Here is a 16621-nt window from a genome sequence, read left to right as displayed (position 1 = left end):
AACATGGCTGAAGCAGTGCGAATATTTAAAATTATTTCATTGACATCGTGGCCGGTGGAGTACTCTAGTTGACTGTGAACTGTTTGATATATCATCTAGCTGCTTAACTTTCACCAAGCTGGTGTAAATTATATCACATTCTGGACAAATTGCACAGTAAATAAAATTATTCTTGAATTTCCCAAATACTTTGCGGGGCTTTTTAGTGTGTGGTATTCAGGTTTGAATTGTTCAGTTTATCACACCTCTACAGTACACTCGCTCTTTATAAAGAGCAAAAAACTGAAAGAGTGACGTTTTCTAATTTTTTTGGGCTTCAAAGTTGAACCGCGTGCACTCGCGAAAACGGAACTTCTTGAAAGTAAAATTTTTTTCTGCTGTAAATTTTGGGAATATTCGACTACACCTTTTTCCAGGTTACAAGACCAAAGATTATTTTTTATGCTAAGGAGGTTCTGCTGACAAATTCCAAGTTCCCCAATAACTAACTCAGAAAATAACAAAACTACTTTTAGCAGGATTTTGTGAATGACACTTCATTAAATATTCTCAAACTTCAATAGCAAGGAACAATTGAGAGCACTATTTTAATAATTTGCCTAAATTCAGCAAAAAAATCACTTCACTGCCTTTCAATTCTTTCGAGCACTACTTTTCTTAAACTAAGCTCTCATTTCGCTTTATTCTTTACAGCACAAAAACAGATAATGCCAAACTAGTCTGCACCAGCCGCAGCCTCTTAGCCTCTTGAAAACTGTGCCTACAGACTCTCGCTTTTTATTTTGGGCAATTAGGCAAGAAAACTCATTGCGATTTAAGTTCGCATCGCTTAGATTACAACAACTACGACGGTAATTAGCACAGATTAAAAGATATCTGTTCTATTATAATTTCCGAATTCAGAGGATATGAAGCCTCACGAAAACCAGACACTAATCTACACCTGCACCATTCGGAGTACACTTCAGCCGAATTAGCATTGCTTGAAAATGGCATTTTAATTGCGAAAAGCGTTTTGTATTTGATGTTTATGGAGGGATGTGTAACAGTTGCAAGTGCAAATGAGGACTTCAAATTTCAGTAAAATTTCAAATTGATATGAAATTTTTCAAATGACATTCAAATTGGGTAGCTGTGGCGTATACGTGACATTCTAGGTGCTCTGCGCACACTCGCACTGCTCTTTTTCTAATACCTCAAGCGTTTACACACTACCAGTTACCTAAAAGGGAAATCAATTATTTTTCTTATGCAAACTACATTCGGTGAGCTCATATAACCACTCCCCTCGGAGGGACTTTCTGAACTGTCTTTCTATTGCCACATTTTTGTTGCGTTTTATTGATATCCTTCTAGTTGCGCAATTTCGCCCGCAGTAAAACATTTCAATATTGTTTACACAATATTATGCATGTAAATGTTTGTATCTTTTACGCGAAAGGGAAATAACAAGTCCAAACTACTTCCAGAGACAAGGATATGGAACAAATTGTTATTTGCTTTGCAATCATAATTGAAAGAAAGCTCTTACGAAGGCAAATGTGCTCGTGTTGCGGACTGAAAAAGGTTGGCTCTAGCCAGTTCGATATGTGAGTTGCATGAGTACCCAGTAGTCAGGCAGAATTTACATTTATAGTTACATTTATAAAGGAGAGCAATACAAGTTTAAAAAAAAAAAAAACAGGCATTAAATCTCGTATATCATCAAGCAATACATAAGGTGAAATTAAATAAACAACAATTAAAAACACTTCAATGCTAAATGAAATAAAAATTTATTCTAACCATTACAGTTATTTCAATGTTAGCCTCTAGTTTTTTTTTATCAAATAAGTGACGTTTTAGATTGTGATGGCATATACAAAAATATAATATCTGCTTCCCTAAGCCAACAATCACGTGAATCCAGTCAACGCAAGGACTGGGAGCAATTTACTACTGGGCCAACTTGTGGGTTAATCGGAAGAACGCAAAGGTAAACACGAACTCTTCAAGTCCGGAAATGAGAGCTTTTCCATCTCCTCCACAGCCTATTCACTTGTTTACGCAAGCAATCATATCAGGTGTGTCCCTCGTACGCACCTGCAAACCTTATCTGTGCGATGATGTTAGACCATATTTGTTTGCAAAATATTTGGCTGGCCTGGAACTCCAATAATGTGAACAAGAAGGTAGTCGTTTGCCTTTATTATATAAGTTAGTTAGAACTGTTAACTGTCATATATATGTGGCAAGTAATATGTGTGTATTTGCGTGCATTGTTGGAGACATTCTTTCAGTTCGTTGAACACCGTGTTATTACATTTAAAGAGTGGATAAAGAATTACAACAACGACGCACTTACAAACCCCAAAACATTCATGGCAAGCTCCCAAAAATTGTATATTTATGTTAATATCATTGACGCCAACAAACGTGACGAGATTTATAAACTCTTCTCTGTCCTTGTCGTTCTCTTAATTTCAGTCACTACAAGTTTCTTTCATTTTGTATGTAGACGACTAAGTTGCCTTTTGCTCCCTCGAGGAGCCATAGAATACAATATAAGTTGCCCCCATTGAGCAAATACTAACTCATTACCACCCCAAGCAATGATCGATCGCAAATGGTCGTTTTCCTGGCTAATTCGGTGTAGTGTCTCCGACTAAGGACCAAAAAGATAATATTTAATACTCCAAATACAAACTCTAGGAGAACTATTATATTTCTCAGTATTTTTATTATTTCATGAGAACCCGAAACAAGTAGAGAATTTAATTAGGCTAAGAGAATTTATATTAAACATATTTAAAACACAGAGAAACAATAAGACGAAAACCATAAAGAAACTTATTAACCACATTGCAAAGTCCTTATAGAATATTCAGCCGTTTATCCGTCCAAGAAATTGTATATTTATAAAAACCTTGAATAGTAGTATTTTCATTATTTTTTTGCATGTAATTTTCAATACTTTTTGGAAAAAGTAAAACACAAACTTAATGAACTTCAAGCTAAATTGCCATGGAATCTTTCCAAACTTATTTGACTATATCCTCCACCATATTTGAGTATGAGTGTAGGCGAGTGTGTTTGTGGGTATATCCGGAAGCAGTGTTAGTAGCTCATACCCGGCGGATATAAAAACAGGAAATGGCTGTAATCATGCCAACCGTCAAAGGTATACAACAACGGTAAATACCCATACCATAATGGGACAAAATCCACAGCAGCAACAATAGCAACAACACACATTCAAATCTGCAAAGGTAAAGAGTTTCGCAGTTTGAAATTGACGCTCTTTCGTCGTGGCTTTGGGAAGCGCGCTTTTCATAGTACTTCAATGAAGAAATAGCAAAGTGAAAACAATATGTGCGAATGTACAATAAATGTAAATAAACGAGCATTCCACAAGTCCTCTTAAATAATTGAACATACCATATGTTGGTATGTCTCTATTTCGACGACCAACTGCAGCGTTAGTTTTGATAAGCAAATAAGAAATATTTGATATTAAAACAAAATCAAAATGTAAAATTTTGTACTCAAATTTTACTTGATTTTAGTACCTGGAAAATACCTAAGCTTATGGTACAATAATTAGTGATAGCCTTTTGAAAGATGATTTCGCTATGCTTCTTCCTCCTGTCACTCAGCCAAAACATGATGGGGGAGGAACTCTAGTTGCAAAGCTGCCTGCTTACTAAATTGGAATATAAACTTTAGAAATTTACCTTTCTTTTATATCTCATAATAGCGGAATTATTACACTTTTGCCCCATCATTTACGCACAGCAGTTATCAATATACCTGCGGCCACGAAGTTTCATCGAAATGCTATGATGCCCTCTCGCAAACATCCTTAAGCTTAGATGTCAATTAAAACGTCGTTAGAGAACTTAGTAAGCAAAACACTCGAGGACAGGTTAACTTGAAACACCGTATGAATCGTTACCCACAAAGGATAAAAACTAAGCCAAAAAACAATTTTAAGAAAATAACTCAAAAATGACGAATGACTTATATTAATCGCAACGGAACTTCAGCGGAAAGTTTGTGAAAACTTCACACAATTTTCTAAGTGAAAAGTTTGTTTTGGACCAAACTACTCGACCAGCACTTTAGTCTTACGGCACTTTACCCTCCCGCACGAGGGTTTATGTATGTATGTATGTGTGCACGAATTTCCAATGAGCTGTGAGCACAAATTAAGCTTGTAGTTGCTGCAAATGGGCGACAAATCGGACCGCAAATTTGCACAACCAATGCCCGCACGCTGAAGAGACACCAATACGCATACACACATATTAATACATAAGTTTATGAGGATTTTGGTCAGAAGACAAAAGTGGGAAAAAACTTTGAGTTTACTACAAAGTGCCAGTTGAAATAAAATTTTCACCAGCCAACAACAACAAGGTGCCCACCTAACACAACAACAACTGAACCGGTAGCAAACAACAAACACTACAAGTGGACAGCTGTTGCAGCAACTGTCGGAAAATAATTCCGAGCAGCTGTTCAAATTCGAATTGTTTAAAGTATAACAAGTGTGGGCGGTGTGATGGATGAGAGTTGTGCGGGGAGGCGACCGTACATACGCAGATGCAGATAAATGAATTAATGACTGCAGGAATGAATGATTTAGTGGTCGAATGAGTGAAAAATTGTAGGAGATTGTCGATTTCAGTTCCGATTAAAATGTCGTTTGGGCGTGTAAAGGCGAGTAAATAAACTCGAAAATAAATTTGGAAGTGAATTAAATAAGTCGTTTTGCATAGCACAAAGGACGTCTGTGGCAATGAATGGAGTGAATGAACATGAACGTCAGTGAGATTGGGAACGAAATGCTGTGATTTGCATGTCGTACCCAATAATCAAATTCAGAACAGAATTGTTAGCAAAAAATTTTAGTGCAATTAAATAAGTGTTCTCAAAGAAACCAAAAAAAACACAAAACGGAAGAAATGTTCACTTCAGCTGCAGTAAAACTATAATACCCTTCACCGGTGCATTTCTTATAGCATGAAGGGTCATAAAAAGATATTTATGTTGATTTTGCTTGATCAGTTTATATGGCAGTTATATCCTGTAGTAAACCGTTTAAAAATATTTCTATACAAAAACTAGATTTTGGTGAGTCAATTTGTATGGTTCGATATCAGTGGTTTCGACAAATATGTTAAGCAGCTTCTTTGAAAGTAAAGGACATCCGTTCCCATAACAGTCGTGTCTACGTTACTGGAACGGACCCGGACACACACTGCCGCTACAACAATAACAGCAACTAAGTAAAGAACATGTGCAAAATTTCATATCGATATTAAAAAAACTGAGAAAGTAGTTTGCGTATATACAGATAGACGTACATGTCTACTTCGACACATTAACATACATATTTACTTAATAGGGTTTTCGACTTTTCCTTCTAGGTGTTACAAACATTTTAAGCTTAAGCTCAGGGTATAAAGAATACAAATATTTTAAAGTTTATCTAAATTTTACGGATATCATAAGTTTTAATTTAAATCAGTTCGGTTAAATGTTCCAGGATTAAATAAAAATTCCTCTTTATATTAAACCCTTTCAATTGAAATGCGTGTATATTGGGCCATAAACTCAGGCCATTTACTCATTCGACTTATTCAACCTTTTTACTACAGCAATGCGCTAAGGTATTCGCCACAATGTAATTGAAAACACATTTTATAACTCATTTCATTGCCCATATATATGTGCGTATGTATGTGTTAACCGCACGTTTTGCATATTTCACGAAATACCGAGCCTGGCAATGCCATAAATAAATTAAATTAATTAAAATTGATTTTTGTATCAAATACTTTTTTGCACTCGACGATATGAAATTTCCGCAAATGAATATAAATTAAACGCCGACGCTCTCAACAGCGATAGAATAAATCAAATGATTTTACACACACACACACACACCGCACGCGGATATCTACACTCATAGGGAAACAAGAATAAACGAGTGAAAATGGATAAATAAATATTTGCGCTGAATAATTCGCGTGCATAAATGAACAAACAAAAAAATGCCTGCATAAATTTCCGTCATTAGGTATGTGTTAAGTGCGTTTAATTCAAAATATTTGTAAACCAGAAGGATGCCACACGTGGCCGCATGAGTGTACTGCAGTCGCACTGCAAACTGCACGAGCTCGCCCATAGAGGCCCTGGGCCGCTGCGCGTATGTCTCATCGTCTCATCGCCACGCATCGTTTCACGGCGCGCTCGCTTGCGTGGCAGTGGCAATGCACACGGCCGTGGCAATGGCTCAGCATTAGTGCCGTTTGCGCTTCTTCGTTAGAAGAGGGCGCATCCCTCCACAAGTGGTTTCATTCCCGCTTCTTTGTGTACAAATAAATTACAAATACCAACAATTCAGTTACTCATCGCCGTTGGCCTTTGCCATGCTGAGGCACAATCAAGGCATCAGTGGATGTGCATAGCCAACGGCGGGCGGAAAGGACAGGGTCAATAATGTTCGTGGTTTACTCGAATGTGCGCACACAACTGGCGACAAGCCAAGGATGCTTACTCATTTCAGTAGCTCACCACACACACACATACACCCACATGAGTACCGCTGCTGCTACATTTCAGTGCGACAAGTCCAAGAGCGTTTCATGCAAATTATGCATCCGCTTTGTTTCTGCCAAAAACAAGTGTAACTACACACACACACACATATATATAAGGATGCAAGCAAAGGGTATGTGTTGCGTGCCACATATGACCCTTTTCCTTTTCAGACTGTTACTGCATTGAAATATTGATAAGCACATAGACAGTTGTATCCACTACGAGCTCGTATGCAAAAGTATATCCGTCTTGGCTTGCGGTTAGGCTGTCAGAACATGCTTTCAATCTAAAGCGTAAGCGGAAAAAGAGTGAAAGAAAATATGAAGCGGAAAGCAAAAACAAAAAATAGCATGAAAATTGTTAAATCTAAATATCCACGCTAAGAGCAAACCTTGTATTTTGACGAGCCAGTCTAGTTACTTTGTCAATCTTCTTTTACTTAAAATAAAATCAGCTTGTTCATAAATATTGAGTATAAGCAGCGAAAAACATCCCAACGGCTGACGAAAGAATCTCTTACAATTACACATGAACTCTACAGAGAGCAGAGCATAACTGTGTAATACCAGTTGCCTTCTCGCAAGTATATACAATATATATTCGGTCTCAATATCCCCATGGAATTTCATATGTGCTATATGAACATCTTTAAAGGACTCCGGCACAATTTTCTTTTGTTCCGCCTGATTGCTCACTGAGAGAAATATGTGTGTACGTAGTCAAAAAATTTGGCAGAAGATTGGCAAAAGATTGGCAATACGTTTCTTTGATATATATATCTAGAAGAAATATGAAAACAAATATTTCAAATTATACACAAAAGCACTCCGAAAATTCACACAGAGTAGTCAACTGTAGGTAAGTAAAATTATAAGTAAAGGAACTCCATGTTTTTAATCTGTAGTTACACTGCAGCAAAATGCAACGCTTCTTCGCACCGATATAACAATGATCATAAACTTTTGCAAGTCAAATATCTGATTACGAAAGATTATCAGTTTGGACTTTTAAGCTCATGCATAAAATTACATGAGTTCCAAAAGCTTCTGGCCCTTACAGTCCCTGATTCAGCTATATGGCAGAAGATGAAAACCTTACGTAGGGCCGAAATAAGTTAGTGGAAGGAACCCTTTTCTTTGATCCAAGCCCAATAGGTTGCAACACTTGTTCAGGGCTGACTGAACTATGTTATTCAACTAAACCATCGGGCAAAACCTTGGACCAATTGATCAACATGATTTTATTGAGTTAATAAATTCGTGTAAAACAGAGACATTTTTTACGTTCGTTGAGTAACCTATAAATAACTGCAGAGAAAGAGAGAGATTTTCGTACATGAGCTGATTATTTCCGTTGATCTACCATAAGAAAAAAAAACGGTTATTTTAATAACTTTGCTTCAACAGCCATTAATTTACAGCCATTAGTTTACGGAAGTTATATTTTTATAATAACTAATGTGTCAGACATTCTTGACGAATTGAATAATTTTGTGGTTTGTATTAACCATCGAAGAGTCTCGCTTCTCTAAACATCCTTTTTATCAAACAGAACCAAAAATAATTTTCAGAGGAGTGGGAAATTACACGCATTTATTTGTATCTTGAAAATCAGCCAAACAGTGAATTAGTCAAATTAGATACTCGCACTTAAAAATCGCATTTTTTGCACTCGAACTTTGCCCACTTTTCCCCTCATACAATTTATTGCTTCGCTCCATCGTCTGCGCTGCCAGGCAAGTAACTTCGAATTCAGCAAAACAGAAGCAAAAACCAACATGAAATGCAAATTGACTAGTCAAGCTCAGACCAAATCAAAATCAGCACCCAACAACAACAACAGTAAAGCCATTGAAGATAAAAGTAACTGGTGCAAAGTTGACGGCAGGAGATGGAGATACAAAAAGTGAGAGCAGAATAAAGATCAAAAACATTTACACACACGCACACACACACAGCGACACCAAGGGAGATAATGCTACCTTGACACGCTGGCAGCAGCAATCAGGGCAGAAGCAGGCAACGAAGCGTATAAGGGGAAGTGGGTGAATATGTGACGCTGCAGTTCCGTTATGAGACTGCACTTATCATCGTGTTTGTCAAGCGTCATCCCCAATTACTCCTACAGTGACAGCATCGATATAATTTCACTTGAAAAAGTCACTTTTTGCCATCAGCTTACGTCTGCAAATATTTTTTCATACAGTTTCACTTAAGTGAACGAGTGTTTGCAAATCAGGGCTCGCAGCATTTTAATACAAATACGTTCTGCGAATTTTAATGGCGCGCAATCGAACGAAAAACTTTTTTTACGACAGCACAAGACACACACGTGCACAGCAATCTCATTCCATCTACTGCATATGCTGATTTAATGAAATTGTCGAGATTTCGCTACTTTCCGAGAGATTAAAAGTACTCATCAGTTTGGAGCTTATCCGAATTTCGGAAATGAAATTGTCGCCATTTCGAGCACGAACTTTTTATCAAAGAATTGTAGAACCACTGCAACCGCTATACATAAAATATTTCGCGGCCGCACTTAAGCCCTCAATGAAGCAACTACATACTATGTTCGTCTCACCATACAAGCCAATTATATTTTTAAGCTCTTGAATGTAATTATTAGTTAATAATAAAATGGAGAAATCATAATTGATATGCATGAGCATGAATAATATTTTTCCACGTCTCCTTGAGCGAACCTCACCTCCTCACACTCGCAAACCATAACATAAAGCAAGACAAAGAAAGCGATCGCATACCATGAAGCGCACCAAAATTTTGCACATAACAAAAATATCTTACAACATGCTTGAATGCAACCATGGGCCGTGAAGCGCACAAATAAACATTCAATGTGAACATTTATTAGCGAATTGCCTAAGAACTAGATATTTGCTTAAGAACCAGCGACAATAGAACAGGAAACAAAACTGAATTTTTCTACCGCAAGTACCCGCACTCGCGTGCACCTAATTTGTAAGGCTCTTATGTGCTCACTTACATGTATAAGCGCTTGTGGACCTTGGCAATGCACTTCAAAGGCAGCCATAATTTCAGACTTTTGGCGTCCGGTTTGGCATTGAAAATTTCTCTTCGGTTTCTGTTCTCACAAATAAGTTTAAGTGAGTACTGCATGACGACTAAATTATATTGGCTTTTCTTATGACTTTCCGCACTGATGTGCGGTTCGGTCGCATTTTTGGCGAATTGATTTGGCAAGTGCTTCGTCTCGGCAGCTAGGGAATTCGATGAATGCTTTCGACTCTTCTGCGTGCAATGGTACTAGAATGCTCTCGCATTATAAAGTAATGAAATATTAGTGAACGTAACAAAGAACAAAAATTGTAAACAAAGAGAATTACAGGTTAACACTTTAGCGGACTTTCAAATTCCAAGACATCGTCGCTATAATACATATATTGACGAGATATTATCGCTGGAGTCTCATAGCTGTACCAATAAGACCCACCTGCTATCGTTAACTAAAACATTCACATGTTTATCTGTATACCTATTTACTTATATATATGTATATAGCAAATTCACCTGCTGAGAGCTTCGATTGGTCGATTGGATACCATAAATGCCAGCGACGACTTCACATGCACTCAGCTACCAAAAAACAATCATAAAATCCGATGGCGTGAGGAAATGAGCAGCAAAATGTTTTACAACAACAAACACAATAATAAAAATGTCAACAATGAGGTTTTCAACGTCTGCTTGTAGCTCTGCTGGTATTGATTGTACAAATATTGAAGACAGTCAGCCTTCTTCTGCATTGACGCACATCACATCATTAATAATGCGGTGTAATTTCCTTTCTTTTCGTGTCCATACTGGCATTGCGCACTTTTATGTCTTGTACACTGGCGGCATACACATTGTATGTGCTTAATAATTGATGTATTCGCCGGGCCTAGTGCTCATATGAGTTTATAGGTGGACTTTAGATATCAGTAGATACTGCTATATGTATTTGCAGTTATGTTTCATAATTGATTTCTCTGTACTAGATTAATTACAATTAAAAATTTAATTATCTGCGAGCCTGGAAATATAAACTTTATTTTTAAGGAAAAACTGATGTTGCTTTATTAGTACAAATAACTTTGATTGCTGCCACGTTGACAGTGCTTGATTGGGTCGTTGCGGTTAATCAGGCGCAACTATCGTGGTGTCGTATATTTCTGTATTATTATTTTAAGTTTTCTAAATTTTTTACAATAAATAAATTTGTTCAAGAGCTCTTTTTGAGATTCATTGTATGAATATTGCGAGAATTGTACACAACGTGTATTATATATGTACATATATATTTTGTCTTCGTTACATTTTTCATTAATTTAGTTTTGTTTCTGTGAATACCAACAACAGTAAGAAGAACATGCAGAAAATGAAAAATGTATTCAAAAACACAATGCACTTTTCGAATTCATTTTAGAATACACTTGTTGTCCACATTGCCCTTGAATCAGAACTTGTGATTTGTAGATCGTGACAATGATATTGAATTCCTTTCATTTGTAAGTATGCCAAATTTCATTTCTGCTCGCACATCTTACACGACTATAGACTAGTTAACCCTTGGATTGGATTTATTCTAATAAGTCGCTTTTCATTTTCTAGGTAAGAAATGGAACTGGGCTAAAGATGAAAGATGAAAAATATGTAACGCTACTTTTTATGAAAAAAAAAATATTCAAAGTTTTATCTGAATCTCGACCGCTAACCGCAATTTTGCTAATTTTGAATCCAAGCTGAAGCTACCACTGCCAAGTTTTAATTTTAGTTTCCCCACAAGCACAGCAGAGGCCATCGCAGTTATATCATAAGGCAAACATAACTCAACCACATCACTTTCGCACGAATTAGAAATGTTAACTTATCTCCTCGAAACAGCAAACATTTTCTGAGTGCTCTGGAAGTTGACGTGAGTGGTATTTATTTCGTATTCTCTTGGATGTGTGTGTGTGTTTATGTGCCTCTACACATGTGAGCAAATAGAAGTGGAAGCAAAAACCCAAAAGTGGTTAGATTTTACTACAGAGAGAAGTAGACGTGTTGATTGTTATTGAAAAAAGTTTCTAGATTTTAGCAAGTTTACCGCATCACAAGAAATAGTCGATAATAATCGATATTCAATTAATAAAATCAACGCATTATGTAATAGTCTAAAGGCATAGACTCCGACAGGTTTGCGTGAAATCGTTCAACATATTAACTTACTGTCCAGTGTTATTCCCATTGAGTGGTTCTTTCTGCAGTTTTCACTCGAATACGTCATCAAATCCGTCAGAATCAAAGTATTTGTCAGACAAATATTACTCATACGCTCAGGTGCGTAATTTGCGGTATGGAAATGCCTGAACGATTGTGTGTGTGATGTGGCTGACATGCATAAAGCCATTGCATGAAGAGGTGCAAAATGCATGAGCACGTATTTATAGGCACTTTAGTATACTTTTTATGTGTGAATAAATTTTTAGCGACAAATTTGTGTATGAAGGCAATTTAAAGCATAAAGAATAAGAAACACATTAAGGTGGCTCTTAATTACCATCAGAAAACTTTACTTCTTACAGTAGTTGATTCATTTCATTGGAAGTAGACATATACCTGTATAATTTATAGCATGGAAGAAGAGAAGGTGAAACAATTCGTAGAGAATCAATCTTTTTCAAAATGAGGAGATCATCTTTTTTTTTTTAAATTTCTATGAAATCTTAATTACAATTAGTTTTTAATAATGAAAAGGAAAAAAATGCAGTTGTCAAAAAGGAGCACCCTCATGTACGAGTATCTGCATTATTAGAAATAAATTTAACATTTTACAACACTTTTACGAGAGAAGTTTACGACATTTTTATATGCCTCTTTCCAGTGATGATTTTATCAGTTCTCATTGCCGACGCTAGTTAATGGTTGGGGCTATGTAGAGACATGAAACCCCAGATGTGAGTATATATTAAAATAGAAATAGTAACGGAGAATACTTCAACGCAATACAATACGTAATTTTGCAAAGGAATCGCTCTGAAGACATAAATCTCAACAGGTTGCAAAGTACATATTATATATTTAGAAAAGGAAAATCTTACGGGATTCGGCCAATTCGTTTCTTCTTGTTTAGAATAAGCAGAAATTGGGACTGAAAACTTGAAAAGTAGAAAAACTTAACTGCACTTCATTAATAGGGGTTATCTTTCTTCTGAAATTATAAATAAATTAAACTATCGCAATATTTTCCATATAAATTCAACACTAATGCAAAGGCTACCGCAACTTGTAGTGGCTTCCATTTCTGCTTTATTGAAGCCTAGGATTAATAAAATATAATCCACCCAGCACATTTATTTATATTTGGCGGCACATTCCCAATAATATGAAGAAGACTTTAGGGGTACAATACAAATATAAATATCGTTGTGAAAGTTAAATGAACTCTGCATCATGAATTACTTTCCAATAAACTCACAAACACACAAGCACATGTGTGCATGAGGGGACAAGGGCGTAGGTATCTTCGCTTTATATATTAAATAAACATTTCAGTCAACGGCGACAGCTGTAAGTGACAATAAGCAGCAAACTGCACACATACACTCAAACACACACACACATTGTACAACGCGAAGAAATATATAATTTATTAGATTCCAATGTTTCCCCACATTGTGCAGTATAATTCCCCAGAGCCCGCAACTTTACCAACAAATCGTCCACATATTTTCTTAAGCATTTCTACTTTCCCCTTGCCTCCCTCGTACACAAACAAGATGTTCACTCACCATTTAATCCAGTGAAATGTTTTTTTAAAACTGCACGACTTTCGCGGAGCTGACGTCAATGTCGCACTGGCAGATGCTTTCGCTTGTATTTGTTGTTGTTGTTGTGGAGCAGACAGCTGAGCGACACATTTACGCGACAAGCACACGTACGCCAACAAAGTGCTGGGTGGTAAGAAGAAGTGGGAGTTAAGGAAGAAGGCGAAGCGAACGGAGCGAGTTAATCAAATAATTTATATTTCTCTCGTCGTTTTCTATTTATTTTATGTAACGGTATTTCAAAAACAAATGTTGTATTTTTACTTTCTAAAACTATTTTCACATCATTGTTCAGTTTTCGCTTTTGCTCTTGCTACTTCCATTGATTTATTGCAATTTTCCATACATTCGTCTCGCTGCTTAAGTGCCTTGTGTTTGGATACACTGCTTAGCGCCGCTGCTGCTGCTCCACACACGTTTCGCAAAGGACGCTGTCGACTTAGGCGTTGTACTTTTGTTTTTGTTGTTGTCTGCCTGCTAACACTTATCACACACTTCAAGTTGATTTATTTGCCAAACATACACAAAATACAAATTCAATAGTTGCGTCGAAAACGAAATGCTGCTCGCCACTCAACTTGCTTTTTTAATGCTTAGCAAATTTTTATTCCATCTTAATTTTGCTCCCACATTTTTCACACTTATTTATTTTAACTTTTTTTTGTTTTGGAAAAACGTTTTTTGCTCTTCACTCGTTGACTTTCAAATAATCTTATTTTTCGAAAAACAAAATATTCAGCAATATTCACCTTTTACTCTAATAAAACGCATAAAAAATGTCTTTAGCACTTCAACAGCTCATTGACGCGATTACGTTACGCGCGGAATCGTGGGAGGCCATTGGTGATAGCTGTTCGTTTGGCCGCTTTGCGCGAGGATGGCGACGGCGGCGTGTTGCTTCGACCGGACTATTGCAAGTGATTATGCAGAGGGAGTAGCACTTATGAAGTCAGATCGAGCCGAATGCAACGATATCCATTGAAGAAATCCTGGAAGCTCATTGCCACAAAAACCTAACAAAAATTTCGCCATAACAATATTGTCTACAGAATTTAGAAACCTGGGGATATTCAGTACAAAAGTTGTTAATTTAGGTCTGGAGTTTTCGATTTCTGAATTTCAATAATAAGGAAACTCTTTTATTACTTATTAATACCACATTTATATATCTGCCCTTCTAAGAAATCCAGCTGCAAGAAAAACAAAAGCAAAGTAATTTAAAAGTGACTACACTAATCTAACTTAATTTATATTAGTAGCATTTCTTGGTGAGGAAACATTTTTTTCCAAAATCTAAATTTCTCACATTGTCCACTTTGAACCGTGCCATTTTCTTAAAATATCTTGCAGTGTGTTTTTCTTAGCTCTCCGGCGGATTTATATAACAATTTGTCAATTGGTTTTTGGTTTTTCTTAACAAGTCAATGAATAGTGATTACTTTTGTGAACTCCACAAAACAATATCGTCAACACCCTATATTTATTTTATCAATTTCCACCACAAACTGTTGTGTGGAGCAAATGAAAATTCTGGGAACGCAAAAAACTCTTTTCGATTCAAGACCCGTGCACTGTTGCTATCCCCTCTTCCTCACTTTGATTATTATTTATTTTGTTTTTGTTTTTGTTTGTTATTGTATTCGCAGCTTATTCGCGCTGGTCGCGTTCGCTCGTTCGTTCGTTCCAAGTGATCTCAGCAGCGAAATTAGACTGAGCCAGTTGAAAAGCATTTTGACAATTTTCGTTGACAATTTTCTCAATTTCCCGTAAAAGCACACAAACGCACGCACACAATTATATACAAATTTCTGTATATGACTAGGTGCTTATTGAAATTTGCACTTCGCGTCGGTTAACTAAGATTATCTGGGCGCGCAGCTGTCGATTTCTTATTTCACTATTGTCAGTTTTTGCTCTCACAATATTTTTGACTGCACCATCTTAGTCCCACCCCTTCCGCGTGTACTGACACACACATATGCACATGTAGCATTATGTGCAACAAAGGTAGCGGACTCTCCGGGCGTATAAGTAACCTTCACCGTCTCATTCTCATGCCATACTTATGAATTTATGATATTCTATGGCTTTTGACTTGATTTTGACGCCTTGACGCTTGTGACGTTGCACTCGTTCGTCACTATGACGTCACACTATTAACTCAAAGCATGTTCGAGTATTTATTTTTGTAATTGTTGTTGGATGTTGGTTGGTTGTAGTCTTTTAATTTTCTTGTTGTTGTTGCTTTTGATGTCACAACCGAAACGCGCATTAACGACTATCGCAACGTGCGCCAGGCCTATATTTAGCCAGCACTCACTGGGCGCCTTCGCTTCGCAAAGCAGCTGTTTTTCGCGAGTTGCCGCGATTGTCGCTTATTTTTTACTCGCGCACAAATTCAATCATCAAATTTACATTATGCATTATTGATTTGTTTTTTTCTGTGTTCTTGTTATTGTTGTCGTTGCAATTCTCTTTAACACTTTTCAAGTACTCTTTTCATCATTATCATTTGCTCATTACCTCTCCCGTTGTTGTTGCCGGCTTCTTCTTTTTTGTTATTGTCGTTTTTGCTTTGCTGTTTGTGTTGTTGTTCTCATGGCTGTCGTTTGTTTCTGGGACTATTTTTAGAATTATAGTCTTAGCTGTGCGGTTGCCTTCGCCAGCGATGAGTGCACATCGAATCTGAAAAAAAATAATACAAGGGTTACAATGGGTAGCAGATATACATACTTGTATACAAAAAATATAGAAATTGATATATTGAATAATATTAGTTAAAAATCATTAATCGTTAACTCCGACGCTATACAAAAATTAGCTTCGTTTGAGCTTCTGCGTTAAGGGCACACGTAGTGTGAAATTAAAAGTACATCTATTTTTTTTTTAATTTTTGCTATGTGATAGAGAATAGTTTTCAACCACAGCGCAACCGTTCAGTTCACTCAGTTTAATCTGTTTATCTTCAAACGCGATTTTTCCAAAACTTTTTCAAATGTAGTTGAGGGCTACTATCAAACATCTAATTTTGACAGGCCACGAACACCTAAAATTTTAGATAAAACTCATTTTTTTTTTAAACGCCGCCATTTTGTCAATTTGTGATTTTTTTTGGTCAAATCATACACACAATAACTTCTGATAGAGCATTTTTGTTTTACGTTTCATACACAAATAGGGCCGGAATCACTTTTCTGAGCA

General features: G+C 36.6%; 1 protein-coding gene across 1 annotated transcript in view; it reads right to left on the bottom strand.

Moving 5' to 3' along the window:
• The window catches only part of Stacl (SH3 and cysteine-rich domain-containing protein), a 174678-nt gene extending 158573 nt beyond the window's left edge, over window positions 1–16105 (bottom strand). The window contains exons 1-2 of the mRNA XM_070108710.1: window positions 14727–16105; window positions 13385–14610 (exon numbers count right to left, since the gene is read on the bottom strand). The gene's annotated coding sequence lies outside the window, so the exon portion shown is untranslated. The remainder of the gene's footprint in view (window positions 1–13384; window positions 14611–14726) is intronic.
• Between the last annotated feature and the right edge of the window lie 516 nt (window positions 16106–16621).

This window comes from Bactrocera oleae, chromosome 4, assembly GCF_042242935.1.
Source record: "Bactrocera oleae isolate idBacOlea1 chromosome 4, idBacOlea1, whole genome shotgun sequence".
Taxonomy (NCBI): Eukaryota; Metazoa; Arthropoda; class Insecta; order Diptera; family Tephritidae; genus Bactrocera; species Bactrocera oleae.
The sequence above is the reverse complement of the archived record's forward strand: the minus strand, read 5'-3'. Positions and strand labels throughout refer to the sequence as shown.